Here is a 23,297-nt window from a genome sequence, read left to right on the forward strand (position 1 = left end):
ACTCGACGCTCCTTGTTTACTTATACTAGTATATCATGTATATGGGTTCATTTCTTCTCAGCCACTAGACTGTCGACAATTGTTCGTTCCTTTTTTGCTACGTTTCATCTACAACAAAATCGTCGCCTCGCTCCGTAGTAATGCGTACTGATAGGAACCGCGAGTGCCGAAGGCAAGAACTCGTGCCTCCGGCATTCACTGTTCAATCAGTACGCGGTTGTAATATTGCTCGGAGCGAAGCGACGACTTTAGTTTTAGGTAAAACGTAGCAAAAAAGGCACGAACGACTGTCGACACGACAGTCTACTCATTCACCTGTCCTTTCTATCCATGCATCAAATACTCATTCATAATTTTAGTGACAACCCTTAGACCACGAGTAGTTTCAAATTGCATGAAGACAAATATTTGTGAATAATATAATCAAACATTCTCAAGCATAATTTATGAAAACTATTATACAGATTGTTTCGAGTCACCGTAGAGCCTGTGATGCAGACAGGGGGTGTCTGACGTAGAACCTAATCTTTGATATATAGACAAGGGGTGTCGTGATGTAGAACCTAAGGGGTAGACCATTCGATATCCTGGGGGGGGAGGGGGCTTGGAAGATTGGTGGAGAGTCATTATTTTTTTCCCACCTGCTTGCCTGAGAATTATTTTTTCTCTCCTTCGCCTATGCTGGCAACTTTTTTTTTTCTTTCCCTCTTTGAGATATCCGTATTTTTTTTACGTCAATGTTGAACACCTACATCTGTTGCCACAATTTTCTGTTTGGTTTTCGCACAGGGTAATACAGAGAGTAAAAAGATGCTGTTCTATCACACACAGATTTTAATTAGAAAACTACATATTTCATACATGTTTGATTTTCGATTAAATAAACATCATTGACAGTTTTTATGCCATGGTATGATGACACACTGAAAATGCAAATCGGAAACTTGATTGGTGAGCTCAGACATTCACAGAGACCGGTCAGTTTCTCCAGCTCGGGGGATGGGGGGGGGGGGGGGTGTCAGTATTTTTTTTCCATTGGGCCGACAAAAAGTCACTGACCCCCCTGAATAAAGTTTCATAGCATCTGACAGTAAGCTGTAGAGTGAAGAGCTTTGAGACTGGGATATGTCTACCTCTTATGGGGGAGGGGGGTTTTAGGTGGTCTCCCCCTAGAAGCCCTGGATGATTTTTACTCTTAAAGCCAAATTTTAGGCTATTAACAGACACTTTCAGACAATAATTTGCAAGCTTTACAAGACAGCTCTAACAATTATAAAAAAGCAACTACACATGGTTGAAACATTTTTTAAATAAAGTTTCATAGCATCTTGACAGTAAGAGGTGGAGGGAAGAACTTTGATTTGAGGCTTGGACATGTCTACCTCTTACGGGGGGGGGACCTAGTGGGTCTCCCCTAGAAGTTTTTTTTTAATACCAATTTTGGTGAATCTTATTGTTGGTTTAACGAATGAGTGGCCTCTGGGGTGATGGAGTCCAAGGGGTCCCCCACTGCCAGATCTGCAGTTTTTTTGTTTTCTATTTAGGCAATTTTTAGTTTAATCATAGCCTCTGAGATATATATTGCCAAGCATCGAAAAGCTAAAGTAAATATAACTTTTTAAATAAGTTTTCCATGTTATAAAAGTGGGCCTGTAACATTGGTATAGGGGCATTGATATTGCATGTATAGTAAAGTTACTGATGTGTTAGAGCACTTTAGGAGGTCATACCTCTAGTAGTGTACAATAGAAACTTGAATTTGAGTTGTGGTGTCGATACATGTAGTGTCTGAAATAGGAAGTATATCATCCCTTCTGACAAATTCATACTGAAGAGACTAAAACAATTTAGATTAAATTCTTTTATAAACTATCCAATAGTATGAAGATTACCATTACAAAAACTTTAAGTTCACTTTTGCCCCAAAGTGCAAGATAAGTGAAGCACTGATTGTGAAACAGCCAGACACTTACATGGCATGTTCTGTAACTACATGTAGTGTGGTAGCTAGGTAATACATGTATAATTTTATGTATAGTTATGTTTGAACCCTTACATGAAGTAATATTTAAACCATTTATGAATGAACCAGAGACAAGAACATATATATATATATATATATATATATATACCACAGGCTAACGAAACTGACTGGTCCCTGACATGTGTTTGAAACTGTTTGTCTTGATTTGACAAGTGTCCTGGTTGGAGAGGTACTAGCAGGTTGAACAGTATACTCGAACCTGTGCATCATTTCCCTGCCAAGAATTTTTTTTCTAGCAGCTAAATACGTCAATATTACTTTGATACATGTCTTGGGAAACAAGTGCCTGTGGTTGTGACGTAGAACGACCAGTGATGTAATTTTCTGTTCAAAGATAACTTGGTTTTTAATGAGAAATGTATTTTTTGGTATTTTAATGAATATGACGACTAGAGGAATATTGTCTTTATACGAAAGTAAAGGAATTTATTTGTTTTACACAGTCACTGATGTTTTGAGGCCACACAAAGTTTGAAGCCAACGTTTGAAGTTTGCTAGCCACCACAAACAGCCCCGCCCGGAGACACATATATCAAAAGACGCGAAGGACAATAATATGAATGAAATTATTAGATATTGAAAGGCAATACGTGATAAAGTGAGGCATATAACTATAGCAATCGCTTGTATATTGATAAGTTTACTGTTTACAAGACGGTTAGAGATACAACTAAATCTATTCAAAAATCAATTGTGAGAAAGGTCGATAGGTACAAATCAATTGTGAGAAAGGACGATAGGTAAAAATTAATTGTGAGAAAGGTCGATAGGTAAAAATTAATTGTGAGAAAGGTCGATAGGTAAAAATTAAAAGTAATAAGAATTAATTTGATTTCGATCAAATTCGTATTACTTTTAACTTCAACTATCGACCTTTCTTCAAATGATTTAAAAAAAAATAAAATACATTTCATAATGCTCTAAGAAATTCAAAGAAAACATGGGACCGCAGTCACAGTTATTTTGAATTCACACTATTCATCTGTATGTCAGCTGCAGGTAATTTCCTTTTACTTTTTAGATCATGTAATATACCCTGGCACTGGATATGATTAAACCGTGTAGTATAGGCTGGCACTGGATATGAGTAGACCGTGTAATATAGGCTGGCACTGGATATGATTAGATCATGTAATATAGGCTGGCACTGGATATGATTAGACCGTGTAATATAGGCTGGCACTGGATATGATTAGACCGTGTAATATAGGCTGGCACTGGATATGAGTAGACCGTGTAACATACCCTAGCACTGGATATGATTAGACCGTGTAATATAGGCTGGCACTGGATATGATTAGACTGTGTAATATACCCTAGCACTGGATATGATTAGACCGTGTAATATAGGCTGGCACTGTATATGATTAGACTGTGTAATATACCCTAGCACTGGATATGATTAGACTGTGTAATATAGGCTGGCACTGGATATGATTAGACTGTGTAATATACCCTAGCACTGGATATGATTAGACTGTGTAATATACCCTAGCACTGGATATGATTAGACCGTGTAATATAGGCTGGCACTGGATATGATTAGACCGTGTAATATAGGCTGGCACTGGATATGATTAGACCGTGTAATATACCCTAGCACTGGATATGATTAGACCGTGTAATATAGGCTGGCACTGGATATGATTAGACTGTGTAATATAGGCTGGCACTGGATATGATTAGACCGTGTAATATATGCCGATACTGGATATGAGTAGACCGTGTAATATACCCTAGCACTGGATATGATTAGACTGTGTAATATAGGCTGGCACTGGATATGATTAGACTGTGTAATATAGGCTGGCACTGGATATGATTAGACTGTGTAATATAGGCTGGCACTGGATATGATTAGATCATGTAATATAGGCTGGCACTGGATATGATTAGACCGTGTAATATAGGTTGGCACTGGATATGACTAGACTGTGTAATATAGGCTGGCACTGGATATGATTAGACCATGTAATATATGCCGATACTGGATATGAGTAGACCGTGTAATATACCCTAGCACTGGATATGATTAGACCGTGTAATATAGGCTGGCACTGGATATGATTAGACTGTGTAATATAGGCTGGCACTGGATATGAGTAGACCGTGTAATATACCATGGTACTGGATATGTTTAGATCATGTAATATAGGCTGGCACTGGATATGATTAGACCGTGTAATATAGGCTGGCAATGGATATGATTAGATCATGTAGTATAGGCTGGCACTGGATATGATTAGACCATGTAATATATGCCGACACTGGATATGACTAGACCGTGTAATATATGTGGGCACTGGATATGATTAGATCATGTAGTATAGGCTGGCACTGGATATGATTAGACCGTGTAATATAGGTTGGCACTGGATATGATTAGACCGTGTAATATAGGTTGGCACTGGATATGATTAGACCGTGTAATATAGGCTGGCACTGGATATGACTAGACCGTGTAATATAGGTTGGCACTGGATATGATTAGATCATGTAGTATAGGCTGGTACTGGATATGATTAGACCGTTTAATATAGGCTGGCACTGGATATGATTAGACCGTGTAATATATGCTGGCACTGGATATGATTAGACCATGTAATATATGCTGGCACTGGATATGATTCGACCATGTAATATATGCTAGCACTGGATATGATTACACCGTGTAATATATGCCGACACTGGATATGATTACACCGTGTAATATAGGCTGGCACTGGATATGATTAGACCGTGTAATATAGACTGACACTGGATATGAGTAGACTGTGTAATATATACCAACACTGGATATGATTAGACCGTGTAATATAGACTGACACTGGATATGAGTAGACTGTGTAATATATGCCAACACTGGATATGATTAGACCGTGTAATATAGGCTGACACTGGATATGAGTAGACTGTGTAATATATGCCAACACTGGATATGATTAGACCGTGTAATATATGCTGACACTGGATATGACTAGACCATGTAATATAGGCTGGCACTGGATAGGATTAGACCGTGTAATATATGCTGGCACTGGATATGATTAGACCGTGTAATATATGCCGACACTGGATATGAGTAGACTGTGTAATATAGGCTGACATTGGATATGATTATACCGTGTAATATATGCCGACACTGGATATGATTAGACCGTGTAATATATGCCAGCATTAGATATGATTAGACCGTGTAATATAGGCTGGAACTGGATATGATTAGACCGTGTAATATAGGCTGGCACTGGATATGATTAGACCGTGTAATATATGCCGACACTGGATATGAGTAGACCGTGTAATATATGCCAGAATTAGATATGATTAGACCATGTAATATATGCCGACACTGGATATGAGTAGACTGTGTAATATATGCTGGCACTGGATATGAGTAGACTGTGTAATATAGGCTGGCACTGGATATGAGTAGACTGTGTAATATAGGCTGGCACTGGATATGAGTAGACTGTGTAATATAGGCTGGCACTGGATATGAGTAGACCGTGTAATATAGGCTGGCACTGGATATGAGTAGACTGTGTAATATAGGCTGGCACTGGATATGAGTAGACCGTGTAATATAGACTGGCACTGGATATGATTAGACTGTGTAATATAGACTGGCACTGGATATGATTAGACCGTGTAATATAGGCTGGCACTGGATATGAGTAGACCGTGTAATATAGGCTGGCACTGGATATGAGTAGACTGTGTAATATAGGCTGGCACTGGATATGAGTAGACCGTATAATATATGCGGACACTGGATATGATTACACCGTGTAATATAGGCTGGCACTGGATATGATTAGACCGTGTAATATACGCTTGCACTGGATATCGTTAGACCATGTAATATACCCTAGCACTGGATATGTTTAGACCGTGTAATATAGGTTGGCACTGGATATGATTAGACCGTGTAATATAGGCTGACACTGGATATGATTAAACCGTGTAATATATGCTGGCACGGATATGTTTAGACCGTGTAATATAGGCCAGCACTGGATATGATTAGACCATGTAATATAGGCTGGAACTGGATATGATTAAACCGTGTAATATAGGCTGGCACTGGATATGTTTAGACCGTGTAATATAGGCTGGCACTGGATATGATTAGACCGTGTAATATACCCTAGCACTGGATATGATTAGACCATGTAGTATACGCTGGTACTGGATATGACTAGACTGTGTAATATAGGCTGGCACTGGATATGACTAGATCATGTAATATACCCTAGTACTGGATATGTTTAGATTGTGTAATATAGGCTGGTAGTGGATATGATTAGACCGTGTAATATAGGCTTGCAATGGATATGATTAGACCGTGTAATATACCATGGTACTGGATATGACTAGACCGTACAATATACGCTTCCACTGGATGTCGTTAGACCATGTAATATATATGGACACTGGATATGATTAAATAGTGTAATATAGACTGGCACTGGATATGATTACACCGTGTAATATATGCCGACACTGGATATGAGTAGACCGTGTAATATATGCCGACACTAGATATGAGTAGACCGTGTAATATATGCTGGCACTGGATATGATTAGACCGTGTAATATATGCTGGCACTGGATATGATTAGACCTTGTAATATATGCCGACACTGGATATGATTAGACTGTGTAATATAGGCTGGCACTGGATATGATTAGACCGTGTAATATAGACTGGCACTGGATATGAGTAGACTGTGTAATATATGCCGACACTGGATATGATTACACCGTGTAATATATGCCGACACTGGATATGAGTAGACCTTGTAATATATGCCGACACTGGATATGAGTAGACCGTGTAATATATGCCGACACTGGATATGAGTAGACCTTGTAATATATGCCGACACTGGATATGATTAGACCGTGTATGCCAGCACTGGATATGATTACACCGTGTAATATATGCTGGCACTGGATATGAGTAGACCTTGTAATATATGCCGACACTGGATATGAGTAGACCGTGTAATATATGCCGACACTGGATATGATTAGACCTTGTAATATATGCCGACACTGGATATGAGTAGACCGTGTAATATATGCCGACACTGGATATGAGTAGACCTTGTAATATATGCCGACACTGGATATGATTAGACCTTGTAATATATGCCGACACTGGATAGGATTAGACCGTGTAATATATGCTGGCACTGGATATGAGTAGACCGTGTAATATATGCCGACACTGGATATGATTAGACCGTGTAATATAGGCTGGCACTGGATATGATTAGACCGTGTAATATATGCTGGCACTGGATATGATTAGACCGTGTAATATAGGCTGGCACTGGATATGATTAGACCTTGTAATATATGCCGACACTGGATATGATTAGACCGTGTAATATATGCCGACACTGGATATGATTAGACCGTGTAATATATGCCGACACTGGATATGATTAGACCATGTAATATAGGCTGGCACTTGATATGATTAGACCGTGTAATATAGGCTGGCACTGGATATGATTAGACCGTGTAATATATGCCGACACTGGATATGATTAGACCGTGTAATATAGGCTGACATTGGATATGATTAGACCGTGTAATATATACTGACACTGGATATGATTAGACCGTGTAATATATGCCGACACTAGATATGATTAGACCGTGTAATATATGCCGACACTGGATATGATTAGACCGTGTAATATAGGCTGGCACTGGATATGATTAGACCGTGTAATATATGCCGACATTAGATATGATTAGACCGTGTAATATATGTGGGCACTGGATATGATTAGATCATGTAATATATGCCGACACTAGATATGATTAGACCGTGTAATATATGCCGACACTGGATATGATTAGACCATGTAATATAGACTGACACTGGATATGATTAGACCGTGTAATATATGCCGACACTAGATATGATTAGACCGTGTAATATATGCCGACACTGGATATGATTAGACCGTGTAATATAGGCTGGCACTGGATATGATTAGACCGTGTAATATATGCCGACACTAGATATGATTAGACCGTGTAATATATGCTGGCACTGGATATGATTAGACCATGTAATATATGCCGATACTGGATATGAGTAGACCGTGTAATATACCCTAGCACTGGATATGATTAGACCGTGTAATATAGGCTGGCACTGGATATGATTAGACCGTGTAATATATGCCGACACTAGATATGATTAGACCGTGTAATATATGTGGGCACTGGATATGATTAGATCATGTAATATACCCTGGCACTGGATATGAGTAAACCGTGTAATATATGCCGACACTGGATATGATTAGACCGTGTAATATAGGCTGGCACTGGATATGATTAGACCTTGTAATATATGCCGACACTGGGTATGAGTAGACCGTATAATATATGCCGACACTGGATATGATTAGACCGTGTATGCCAGCACTGGATATGATTACACCATGTAATATATGCCGACACTGGATATGAGTAGACCGTGTAATATATGCCAGCATTGGATATGATTACACCGTGTAATATAGGCTGGAACTGGATATGATTAGATCATGTAATATAGGCTGGCACTGGATATGATTAGACCGTGTAATATATGCTGACACTGGATATGATTAGACCATGTAATATATGCTGGCACTGGATATGAGTAGACCTTGTAATATATGCTTGCACTGGATATGAGTAGACCTTGTAATATATGCCGACACTGGATATGAGTAGACCGTGTAATATAGGCTGGCACTTGATATGAGTAGACTGTGTAATATATGCCGACACTGGATATGAGTAAACCGTGTAATATAGGCTGACACTGGATATGATTACACCGTGTAATATATGCCAGCATTAGATATGATTAGACCGTGTATGCCAGCACTGGATATGATTACACCGTGTAATATAAGCTGGCACTGGATATGAGTAGACCTTGTAATATATGCCGACACTTGATATGAGTAGACCGTGTAATATAGGCTGACACTGGATATGATTACACCGTGTAATATAGGCTGACACTGGATATGATTAGACCTTGTAATATATGCCGACACTGGATAGGATTAGACCGTGTAATATATGCTGGCACTGGATATGAGTAGACCGTGTAATATATGCCGACACTGGATATGATTAGACCGTGTAATATAGGCTGGCACTGGATATGATTAGACCGTGTAATATATGCTGGCACTGGATATGATTAGACCATGTAATATAGGCTGGCACTGGATATGATTAGACCTTGTAATATATGCCGACACTGGATATGATTAGACCGTGTAATATATGCCGACACTGGATATGATTAGACCGTGTAATATATGCCGACACTGGATATGATTAGACCATGTAATATAGGCTGGCACTTGATATGATTAGACCGTGTAATATAGGCTGGCACTGGATATGATTAGACCGTGTAATATATGCCGACACTGGATATGATTAGACCGTGTAATATAGGCTGACATTGGATATGATTAGACCGTGTAATATATACTGACACTGGATATGATTAGACCGTGTAATATATGCCGACACTAGATATGATTAGACCGTGTAATATATGCCGACACTGGATATGATTAGACCGTGTAATATAGGCTGGCACTGGATATGATTAGACCGTGTAATATATGCCGACATTAGATATGATTAGACCGTGTAATATATGTGGGCACTGGATATGATTAGATCATGTAATATATGCCGACACTAGATATGATTAGACCGTGTAATATATGCCGACACTGGATATGATTAGACCATGTAATATAGACTGACACTGGATATGATTAGACCGTGTAATATATGCCGACACTAGATATGATTAGACCGTGTAATATATGCCGACACTGGATATGATTAGACCGTGTAATATAGGCTGGCACTGGATATGATTAGACCGTGTAATATATGCCGACACTAGATATGATTAGACCGTGTAATATATGCTGGCACTGGATATGATTAGACCATGTAATATATGCCGATACTGGATATGAGTAGACCGTGTAATATACCCTAGCACTGGATATGATTAGACCGTGTAATATAGGCTGGCACTGGATATGATTAGACCGTGTAATATATGCCGACACTAGATATGATTAGACCGTGTAATATATGTGGGCACTGGATATGATTAGATCATGTAATATACCCTGGCACTGGATATGAGTAAACCGTGTAATATATGCCGACACTGGATATGATTAGACCGTGTAATATAGGCTGGCACTGGATATGATTAGACCTTGTAATATATGCCGACACTGGGTATGAGTAGACCGTATAATATATGCCGACACTGGATATGATTAGACCGTGTATGCCAGCACTGGATATGATTACACCATGTAATATATGCCGACACTGGATATGAGTAGACCGTGTAATATATGCCAGCATTGGATATGATTACACCATGTAATATAGGCTGGAACTGGATATGATTAGATCATGTAATATAGGCTGGCACTGGATATGATTAGACCGTGTAATATATGCCGACACTGGATATGAGTAGACCGTGTAATATACCCTAGCACTGGATATGATTAGACTGTGTAATATAGGCTGGCACTGGATATGATTAGACTGTGTAATATAGGCTGGCACTGGATATGATTAGACTGTGTAATATAGGCTGGCACTGGATATGATTAGACTGTGTAATATATGCCGACACTGGATATGAGTAAACCGTGTAATATAGGCTGACACTGGATATGATTACACCGTGTAATATATGCCAGCATTAGATATGATTAGACCGTGTATGCCAGCACTGGATATGATTACACCGTGTAATATAAGCTGGCACTGGATATGAGTAGACCTTGTAATATATGCCGACACTTGATATGAGTAGACCGTGTAATATAGGCTGACACTGGATATGATTACACCGTGTAATATAGGCTGACACTGGATATGATTAGACCTTGTAATATATGCCGACACTGGATAGGATTAGACCGTGTAATATATGCTGGCACTGGATATGAGTAGACCGTGTAATATATGCCGACACTGGATATGATTAGACCGTGTAATATAGGCTGGCACTGGATATGATTAGACCGTGTAATATATGCTGGCACTGGATATGATTAGACCATGTAATATAGGCTGGCACTGGATATGATTAGACCTTGTAATATATGCCGACACTGGATATGATTAGACCGTGTAATATATGCCGACACTGGATATGATTAGACCGTGTAATATATGCCGACACTGGATATGATTAGACCATGTAATATAGGCTGGCACTTGATATGATTAGACCGTGTAATATAGGCTGGCACTGGATATGATTAGACCGTGTAATATATGCCGACACTGGATATGATTAGACCGTGTAATATAGGCTGACATTGGATATGATTAGACCGTGTAATATATACTGACACTGGATATGATTAGACCGTGTAATATATGCCGACACTAGATATGATTAGACCGTGTAATATATGCCGACACTGGATATGATTAGACCGTGTAATATAGGCTGGCACTGGATATGATTAGACCGTGTAATATATGCCGACATTAGATATGATTAGACCGTGTAATATATGTGGGCACTGGATATGATTAGATCATGTAATATATGCCGACACTAGATATGATTAGACCGTGTAATATATGCCGACACTGGATATGATTAGACCATGTAATATAGACTGACACTGGATATGATTAGACCGTGTAATATATGCCGACACTAGATATGATTAGACCGTGTAATATATGCCGACACTGGATATGATTAGACCGTGTAATATAGGCTGGCACTGGATATGATTAGACCGTGTAATATATGCCGACACTAGATATGATTAGACCGTGTAATATATGCTGGCACTGGATATGATTAGACCATGTAATATATGCCGATACTGGATATGAGTAGACCGTGTAATATACACTAGCACTGGATATGATTAGACCGTGTAATATAGGCTGGCACTGGATATGATTAGACCGTGTAATATATGCCGACACTAGATATGATTAGACCGTGTAATATATGTGGGCACTGGATATGATTAGATCATGTAATATACCCTGGCACTGGATATGAGTAAACCGTGTAATATATGCCGACACTGGATATGATTAGACCGTGTAATATAGGCTGGCACTGGATATGATTAGACCTTGTAATATATGCCGACACTGGGTATGAGTAGACCGTATAATATATGCCGACACTGGATATGATTAGACCGTGTATGCCAGCACTGGATATGATTACACCATGTAATATATGCCGACACTGGATATGAGTAGACCGTGTAATATATGCCAGCATTGGATATGATTACACCATGTAATATAGGCTGGAACTGGATATGATTAGATCATGTAATATAGGCTGGCACTGGATATGATTAGACCGTGTAATATATGCCGACACTGGATATGATTAGACCATGTAATATATGCTGGCACTGGATATGAGTAGACCTTGTAATATATGCTTGCACTGGATATGAGTAGACCTTGTAATATATGCCGACACTGGATATGAGTAGACCGTGTAATATAGGCTGGCACTTGATATGAGTAGACTGTGTAATATATGCCGACACTGGATATGAGTAAACCGTGTAATATAGGCTGACACTGGATATGATTACACCGTGTAATATATGCCAGCATTAGATATGATTAGACCGTGTATGCCAGCACTGGATATGATTACACCGTGTAATATAAGCTGGCACTGGATATGAGTAGACCTTGTAATATATGCCGACACTTGATATGAGTAGACCGTGTAATATAGGCTGACACTGGATATGATTACACCGTGTAATATAGGCTGACACTGGATATGATTACACCGTGTAATATATGCTGACACTGGATATGATTACACCGTGTAATATAGGCTGACACTGGATATGATTACACCGTGTAATATATGCCGACACTGGATATGATTACACCGTGTAATATATGCCAACGCTGGATATGATTAGAACCTGTAATATAGACTGGCACTGGATATGATTAGACCGTGTAATATAGGCTGGCACTGGATATGATTAGACCGTGTAATATATGCTGGCACTGGATATGAGTAGACCGTGTAATATATGCCGAAACTGGATATGATTACACTGTGTAATATATGCCAGCATTAGATATGATTAGACCGTGTAATATATGCCGACACTGGATATGAGTAGACCGTGTAATATATGCCAGCATTAGATATGATTAGACCGTGTAATATAGGCTGGCACTGGTTATGATTAGACTGTTTAATATAGGCTGGCACTGGATATGAGTAGACCGTATAATATAGGCTGGAGCTAGGTATGATTAGACTGTGTAAAATAGGCTGGCACTGGATATGATTAGACCGTGTAATATACACTGAAAATGGATATGATTAGACCGTGTAATATACACTGAAAATGGATATGATTAGAATGTGTAATATATGTTGGCACTGGATATGATTAGCCCATGTAATATAGGCTAGCACTTGATATAATTAGTTGATATACTATACGCTGGCACTGGATATGATTAGACCGTGTAATATATGCCGACACTGGATATGATTACACCGTGTAATATATGTGGGCACTGGATATGATTAGACCGTGTAATATAGGCTGGCACTGGATATGATTAGACCGTGTAATATAGGCTGGCACTGGATATGATTAGACCTTGTAATATATGCCGACACTGGATATGAGTAGACCATATAATATATGCCGACACTGGATATGAGTAGACCGTGTATGCCGACACTGGATATGATTACACCGTGTAATATATGCCAGCATTAGATATGATTAGACCTTGTAATATATGCCGACACTGGATATGATTAGACCGTGTATGCCAGCACTGGATATGATTACACCGTGTAATATATGCTGGCACTGGATATGAGTAGACCTTGTAATATATGCCGACACTGGATATGATTAGACCGTGTATGCCAGCACTGGATATGATTACACCGTGTAATATATGCTGGCACTGGATATGAGTAGACCTTGTAATATATGCCGACACTGGATATGAGTAGACCGTGTAATATAGGCTGGCACTGGATATGATTACACCGTGTAATATAGGCTGACACTGGATATGATTACACCGTGTAATATAGGCTGACACTGGATATGATTACACCGTGTAATATAGGCTGACACTGGATATGATTACACCGTGTAATATAGGCTGACACTGGATATGATTACACCGTGTAATATAGGCTGACACTGGATATGAGTAGACCGTGTAATATACCCTAGCACTGGATATGATTAGACCGTGTAATATAGGCTGGCACTGGATATGATTAGACTGTGTAATATAGGCTGGCACTGGATATGAGTAGACCGTGTAATATACCATGGTACTGGATATGTTTAGATCATGTAATATAGGCTGGCACTGGATATGATTAGACCGTGTAATATAGGCTGGCAATGGATATGATTAGATCATGTAGTATAGGCTGGCACTGGATATGATTAGACCGTGTAATATATGCCGACACTGGATATGACTAGACCGTGTAATATATGTGGGCACTGGATATGATTAGATCATGTAGTATAGGCTGGCACTGGATATGATTAGACCGTGTAATATAGGTTGGCACTGGATATGATTAGACCGTGTAATATAGGTTGGCACTGGATATGATTAGACCGTGTAATATAGGCTGGCACTGGATATGACTAGACCGTGTAATATAGGTTGGCACTGGATATGATTAGATCATGTAGTATAGGCTGGCACTGGATATGATTAGACCGTTTAATATAGGCTGGCACTGGATATGATTAGACCATGTAATATATGCTGGTACTGGATATGATTAGACCATGTAATATATGCTGGCACTGGATATGATTAGACCATGTAATATATGCTAGCACTGGATATGATTACACCGTGTAATATATGCCGACACTGGATATGATTACACCGTGTAATATAGGCTGGCACTGGATATGATTAGACCGTGTAATATAGACTGACACTGGATATGAGTAGACTGTGTAATATATACCAACACTGGATATGATTAGACCGTGTAATATAGACTGACACTGGATATGAGTAGACTGTGTAATATATGCCAACACTGGATATGATTAGACCGTGTAATATAGGCTGACACTGGATATGAGTAGACTGTGTAATATATGCCAACACTGGATATGATTAGACCGTGTAATATATGCTGACACTGGATATGACTAGACCATGTAATATAGACTGGCACTGGATAGGATTAGACCGTGTAATATATGCTGGCACTGGATATGATTAGACCGTGTAATATATGCCGACACTGGATATGAGTAGACTGTGTAATATAGGCTGACATTGGATATGATTATACCGTGTAATATATGCCGACACTGGATATGATTAGACCATGTAATATATGCCAGCATTAGATATGATTAGACCGTGTAATATAGGCTGGAACTGGATATGATTAGACCGTATAATATAGGCTGGCACTGGATATGATTAGACCGTGTAATATATGCCGACACTGGATATGAGTAGACCGTGTAATATATGCCAGAATTAGATATGATTAGACCATGTAATATATGCCGACACTGGATATGAGTAGACTGTGTAATATATGCTGGCACTGGATATGAGTAGACTGTGTAATATAGGCTGGCACTGGATATGAGTAGACTGTGTAATATAGGCTGGCACTGGATATGAGTAGACCGTGTAATATAGGCTGGCACTGGATATGAGTAGACCGTGTAATATAGGCTGGCACTGGATATGAGTAGACCGTGTAATATAGACTGGCACTGGATATGATTAGACTGTGTAATATAGACTGGCACTGGATATGACTAGACCGTGTAATATAGGCTGGCACTGGATATGAGTAGACCGTGTAATATAGGCTGGCACTGGATATGAGTAGACTGTGTAATATAGGCTGGCACTGGATATGAGTAGACCGTATAATATATGCGGACACTGGATATGATTACACCGTGTAATATAGGCTGGCACTGGATATGATTAGACCGTGTAATATACGCTTGCACTGGATATCGTTAGACCATGTAATATACCCTAGCACTGGATATGTTTAGACCGTGTAATATAGGTTGGCACTGGATAGGATTAGACCGTGTAATATATGCTGGCACTGGATATGATTAGACCGTGTAATATATGCCGACACTGGATATGAGTAGACTGTGTAATATAGGCTGACATTGGATATGATTATACCGTGTAATATATGCCGACACTGGATATGATTAGACCATGTAATATATGCCAGCATTAGATATGATTAGACCGTGTAATATAGGCTGGAACTGGATATGATTAGACCGTGTAATATAGGCTGGCACTGGATATGATTAGACCGTGTAATATATGCCGACACTGGATATGAGTAGACCGTGTAATATATGCCAGAATTAGATATGATTAGACCATGTAATATATGCCGACACTGGATATGAGTAGACTGTGTAATATATGCTGGCACTGGATATGAGTAGACTGTGTAATATAGGCTGGCACTGGATATGAGTAGACTGTGTAATATAGGCTGGCACTGGATATGAGTAGACCGTGTAATATAGGCTGGCACTGGATATGAGTAGACCGTGTAATATAGGCTGGCACTGGATATGAGTAGACCGTGTAATATAGACTGGCACTGGATATGATTAGACTGTGTAATATAGACTGGCACTGGATATGATTAGACCGTGTAATATAGGCTGGCACTGGATATGAGTAGACCGTGTAATATAGGCTGGCACTGGATATGAGTAGACTGTGTAATATAGGCTGGCACTGGATATGAGTAGACCGTATAATATATGCGGACACTGGATATGATTACACCGTGTAATATAGGCTGGCACTGGATATGATTAGACCGTGTAATATACGCTTGCACTGGATATCGTTAGACCATGTAATATACCCTAGCACTGGATATGTTTAGACCGTGTAATATAGGTTGGCACTGGATATGATTAGACCGTGTAATATAGGCTGACACTGGATATGATTAAACCGTGTAATATATGCTGGCACGGATATGTTTAGACCGTGTAATATAGGCCAGCACTGGATATGATTAGACCGTGTAATATAGGCTGGAACTGGATATGATTAAACCGTGTAATATAGGCTGGCACTGGATATGTTTAGACCGTGTAATATAGGCTGGCACTGGATATGATTAGACCATGTAATATACCCTAGCACTGGATATGATTAGACCATGTAGTATACGCTGGTACTGGATATGACTAGACTGTGTAATATAGGCTGGCACTGGATATGACTAGATCATGTAATATACCCTAGCACTGGATATGTTTAGATTGTGTAATATAGGCTGGTAGTGGATATGATTAGACCGTGTAATATAGGCTTGCACTGGATATGATTAGACCGTGTAATATACCATGGTACTGGATATGACTAGACCATGTAGTATACGCTGGTACTGGATATGACTAGACTGTGTAATATAGGCTGGCACTGGATATGACTAGATCATGTAATATACCCTAGCAATGGATATGTTTAGATTGTGTAATATAGGCTGGTAGTGGATATGATTAGACCGTGTAATATAGGCTTGCACTGGATATGATTAGACCGTGTAATATACCATGGTACTGGATATGACTAGACCGTACAATATACGCTTCCACTGGATGTCGTTAGACCATGTAATATATATGGACACTGGATATGATTAAATAGTGTAATATAGACTGGCACTGGATATGATTACACCGTGTAATATATGCCGACACTGGATATGAGTAGACCGTGTAATATATGCCGACACTAGATATGAGTAGACCGTGTAATATATGCTGGCACTGGATATGATTAGACCTTGTAATATATGCCGACACTGGATATGATTAGACTGTGTAATATAGGCTGGCACTGGATATGATTAGACCGTGTAATATAGACTGGCACTGGATATGAGTAGACTGTGTAATATATGCCGACACTGGATATGATTACACCGTGTAATATATGTGGGCACTGGATATGAGTAGACCTTGTAATATATGCCGACACTGGATATGAGTAGACCTTGTAATATATGCCGACACTGGATATGAGTAGACCGTGTAATATATGCCGACACTGGATATGATTAGACCGTGTAATATATGCTGGCACTGAATATGAGTAGACCTTGTAATATAGGCTGGCACTGGATATGATTAGACCGTGTAATATATGCCGACACTGGATATGATTACACCGTGTAATATATGCTGGCACTGGATATGAGTAGACCTTGTAATATATGCCGACACTGGATATGAGTAGACCGTGTAATATATGCCGACACTGGATATGATTAGACCTTGTAATATATGCTGGCACTGGATATGATTAGACCGTGTAATATATGCCGACACTGGATATGATTAGACCTTGTAATATATGCCGACACTGGATATGAGTAGACCGTGTAATATATGCCGACACTGGATATGAGTAGACCTTGTAATATATGCCGACACTGGATATGATTACACCGTGTAATATATGCTGGCACTGGATATGAGTAGACCGTGTAATATATGCCGACACTGGATATGATTAGACCGTGTAATATAGGCTGGCACTGGATATGATTAGACCGTGTAATATATGCTGGCACTGGATATGATTAGACCGTGTAATATAGGCTGGCACTGGATATGATTAGACCTTGTAATATATGCCGACACTGGATATGATTAGACCGTGTAATATATGCCGACACTGGATATGATTAGACCGTGTAATATATGCCGACACTGGATATGATTAGACCATGTAATATAGGCTGGCACTTGATATGATTAGACCGTGTAATATAGGCTGGCACTGGATATGATTAGACCGTGTAATATATGCCGACACTGGATATGATTAGACCGTGTAATATAGGCTGACATTGGATATGATTAGACAGTGTAATATAGACTGACACTGGATATGATTAGACCGTGTAATATATGCCGACACTAGATATGATTAGACCGTGTAATATATGCCGACACTGGATATGATTAGACCGTGTAATATAGGCTGGCACTGGATATGATTAGACCGTGTAATATATGCCGACATTAGATATGATTAGACCGTGTAATATATGTGGGCACTGGATATGATTAGATCATGTAATATATGCCGACACTAGATATGATTAGACTGTGTAATATATGCCGACACTGGATATGATTAGACCATGTAATATAGACTGACACTGGATATGATTAGACCTTGTAATATATGCCGACACTAGATATGATTAGACCGTGTAATATATGCCGACACTGGATATGATTAGACCGTGTAATATAGGCTGGCACTGGATATGATTAGACCGTGTAATATATGCCGACACTAGATATGATTAGACCGTGTAATATACCATGGTACTGGATATGACTAGACCGTACAATATACGCTTCCACTGGATGTCGTTAGACCATGTAATATATATGGACACTGGATATGATTAAATAGTGTAATATAGACTGGCACTGGATATGATTACACCGTGTAATATATGCCGACACTGGATATGAGTAGACCGTGTAATATATGCCGACACTAGATATGAGTAGACCGTGTAATATATGCTGGCACTGGATATGATTAGACCTTGTAATATATGCCGACACTGGATATGATTAGACTGTGTAATATAGGCTGGCACTGGATATGATTAGACCGTGTAATATAGACTGGCACTGGATATGAGTAGACTGTGTAATATATGCCGACACTGGATATGATTACACCGTGTAATATATGTGGGCACTGGATATGAGTAGACCTTGTAATATATGCCGACACTGGATATGAGTAGACCTTGTAATATATGCCGACACTGGATATGAGTAGACCGTGTAATATATGCCGACACTGGATATGATTAGACCGTGTAATATATGCTGGCACTGAATATGAGTAGACCTTGTAATATAGGCTGGCACTGGATATGATTAGACCGTGTAATATATGCCGACACTGGATATGATTACACCGTGTAATATATGCTGGCACTGGATATGAGTAGACCTTGTAATATATGCCGACACTGGATATGAGTAGACCGTGTAATATATGCCGACACTGGATATGATTAGACCTTGTAATATATGCTGGCACTGGATATGATTAGACCGTGTAATATATGCCGACACTGGATATGATTAGACCTTGTAATATATGCCGACACTGGATATGAGTAGACCGTGTAATATATGCCGACACTGGATATGAGTAGACCTTGTAATATATGCCGACACTGGATATGATTACACCGTGTAATATATGCTGGCACTGGATATGAGTAGACCGTGTAATATATGCCGACACTGGATATGATTAGACCGTGTAATATAGGCTGGCACTGGATATGATTAGACCGTGTAATATATGCTGGCACTGGATATGATTAGACCGTGTAATATAGGCTGGCACTGGATATGATTAGACCTTGTAATATATGCCGACACTGGATATGATTAGACCGTGTAATATATGCCGACACTGGATATGATTAGACCGTGTAATATATGCCGACACTGGATATGATTAGACCATGTAATATAGGCTGGCACTTGATATGATTAGACCGTGTAATATAGGCTGGCACTGGATATGATTAGACCGTGTAATATATGCCGACACTGGATATGATTAGACCGTGTAATATAGGCTGACATTGGATATGATTAGACAGTGTAATATAGACTGACACTGGATATGATTAGACCGTGTAATATATGCCGACACTAGATATGATTAGACCGTGTAATATATGCCGACACTGGATATGATTAGACCGTGTAATATAGGCTGGCACTGGATATGATTAGACCGTGTAATATATACCGACATTAGATATGATTAGACCGTGTAATATATGTGGGCACTGGATATGATTAGATCATGTAATATATGCCGACACTAGATATGATTAGACTGTGTAATATATGCCGACACTGGATATGATTAGACCATGTAATATAGACTGACACTGGATATGATTAGACCTTGTAATATATGCCGACACTAGATATGATTAGACCGTGTAATATATGCCGACACTGGATATGATTAGACCGTGTAATATAGGCTGGCACTGGATATGATTAGACCGTGTAATATATGCCGACACTAGATATGATTAGACCGTGTAATATATGCTGGCACTGGATATGATTAGACCATGTAATATACCCTAGCACTGGATATGATTAGACCGTGTAATATAGGCTGGCACTGGATATGATTAGACCGTGTAATATATGCCGACACTAGATATGATTAGACCGTGTAATATATGTGGGCACTGGATATGATTAGATCATGTAATATACCCTGGCACTGGATATGAGTAAACCGTGTAATATATGCCGACACTGGATATGATTAGACCGTGTAATATAGGCTGGCACTGGATATGATTAGACCTTGTAATATATGCCGACACTGGGTATGAGTAGACCGTATAATATATGCCGACACTGGATATGATTAGACCGTGTATGCCAGCACTGGATATGATTACACCGTGTAATATATGCCGACACTGGATATGAGTAGACCGTGTAATATATGCCAGCATTGGATATGATTACACCGTGTAATATAGGCTGGAACTGGATATGATTAGATCATGTAATATAGGCTGGCACTGGATATGATTAGACCGTGTAATATATGCCGACACTGGATATGATTAGACCATGTAATATATGCTGGCACTGGATATGAGTAGACCTTGTAATATATGCTGGCACTGGATATGAGTAGACTGTGTAATATAGGCTGGCACTGGATATGAGTAGACCGTGTAATATAGGCTGGCACTGGATATGAGTAGACCGTGTAATATAGGCTGGCACTGGATATGAGTAGACCGTGTAATATAGACTGGCACTGGATATGATTAGACTGTGTAATATAGACTGGCACTGGATATGATTAGACCGTGTAATATAGGCTGGCACTGGATATGACTAGACCGTGTAATATATGTGGGCACTGGATATGATTAGATCATGTAGTATAGGCTGGCACTGGATATGATTAGACCGTGTAATATAGGTTGGCACTGGATATGATTAGACCGTGTAATATAGGTTGGCACTGGATATGATTAGACCGTGTAATATAGGCTGGCACTGGATATGACTAGACCGTGTAATATAGGTTGGCACTGGATATGATTAGATCATGTAGTATAGGCTGGCACTGGATATGATTAGACCGTTTAATATAGGCTGGCACTGGATATGATTAGACCATGTAATATATGCTGGTACTGGATATGATTAGACCATGTAATATATGCTGGCACTGGATATGATTAGACCATGTAATATATGCTAGCACTGGATATGATTACACCGTGTAATATATGCCGACACTGGATATGATTACACCGTGTAATATAGGCTGGCACTGGATATGATTAGACCGTGTAATATAGACTGACACTGGATATGAGTAGACTGTGTAATATATACCAACACTGGATATGATTAGACCGTGTAATATAGACTGACACTGGATATGAGTAGACTGTGTAATATATGCCAACACTGGATATGATTAGACCGTGTAATATAGGCTGACACTGGATATGAGTAGACTGTGTAATATATGCCAACACTGGATATGATTAGACCGTGTAATATATGCTGACACTGGATATGACTAGACCATGTAATATAGACTGGCACTGGATAGGATTAGACCGTGTAATATATGCTGGCACTGGATATGATTAGACCGTGTAATATATGCCGACACTGGATATGAGTAGACTGTGTAATATAGGCTGACATTGGATATGATTATACCGTGTAATATATGCCGACACTGGATATGATTAGACCATGTAATATATGCCAGCATTAGATATGATTAGACCGTGTAATATAGGCTGGAACTGGATATGATTAGACCGTATAATATAGGCTGGCACTGGATATGATTAGACCGTGTAATATATGCCGACACTGGATATGAGTAGACCGTGTAATATATGCCAGAATTAGATATGATTAGACCATGTAATATATGCCGACACTGGATATGAGTAGACTGTGTAATATATGCTGGCACTGGATATGATTAGACCGTGTAATATAGGCTGGCACTG

Source organism: Glandiceps talaboti, chromosome 14 (assembly GCF_964340395.1).
Source record: "Glandiceps talaboti chromosome 14, keGlaTala1.1, whole genome shotgun sequence".
NCBI lineage: Eukaryota > Metazoa > Hemichordata > Enteropneusta > Spengelidae > Glandiceps > Glandiceps talaboti.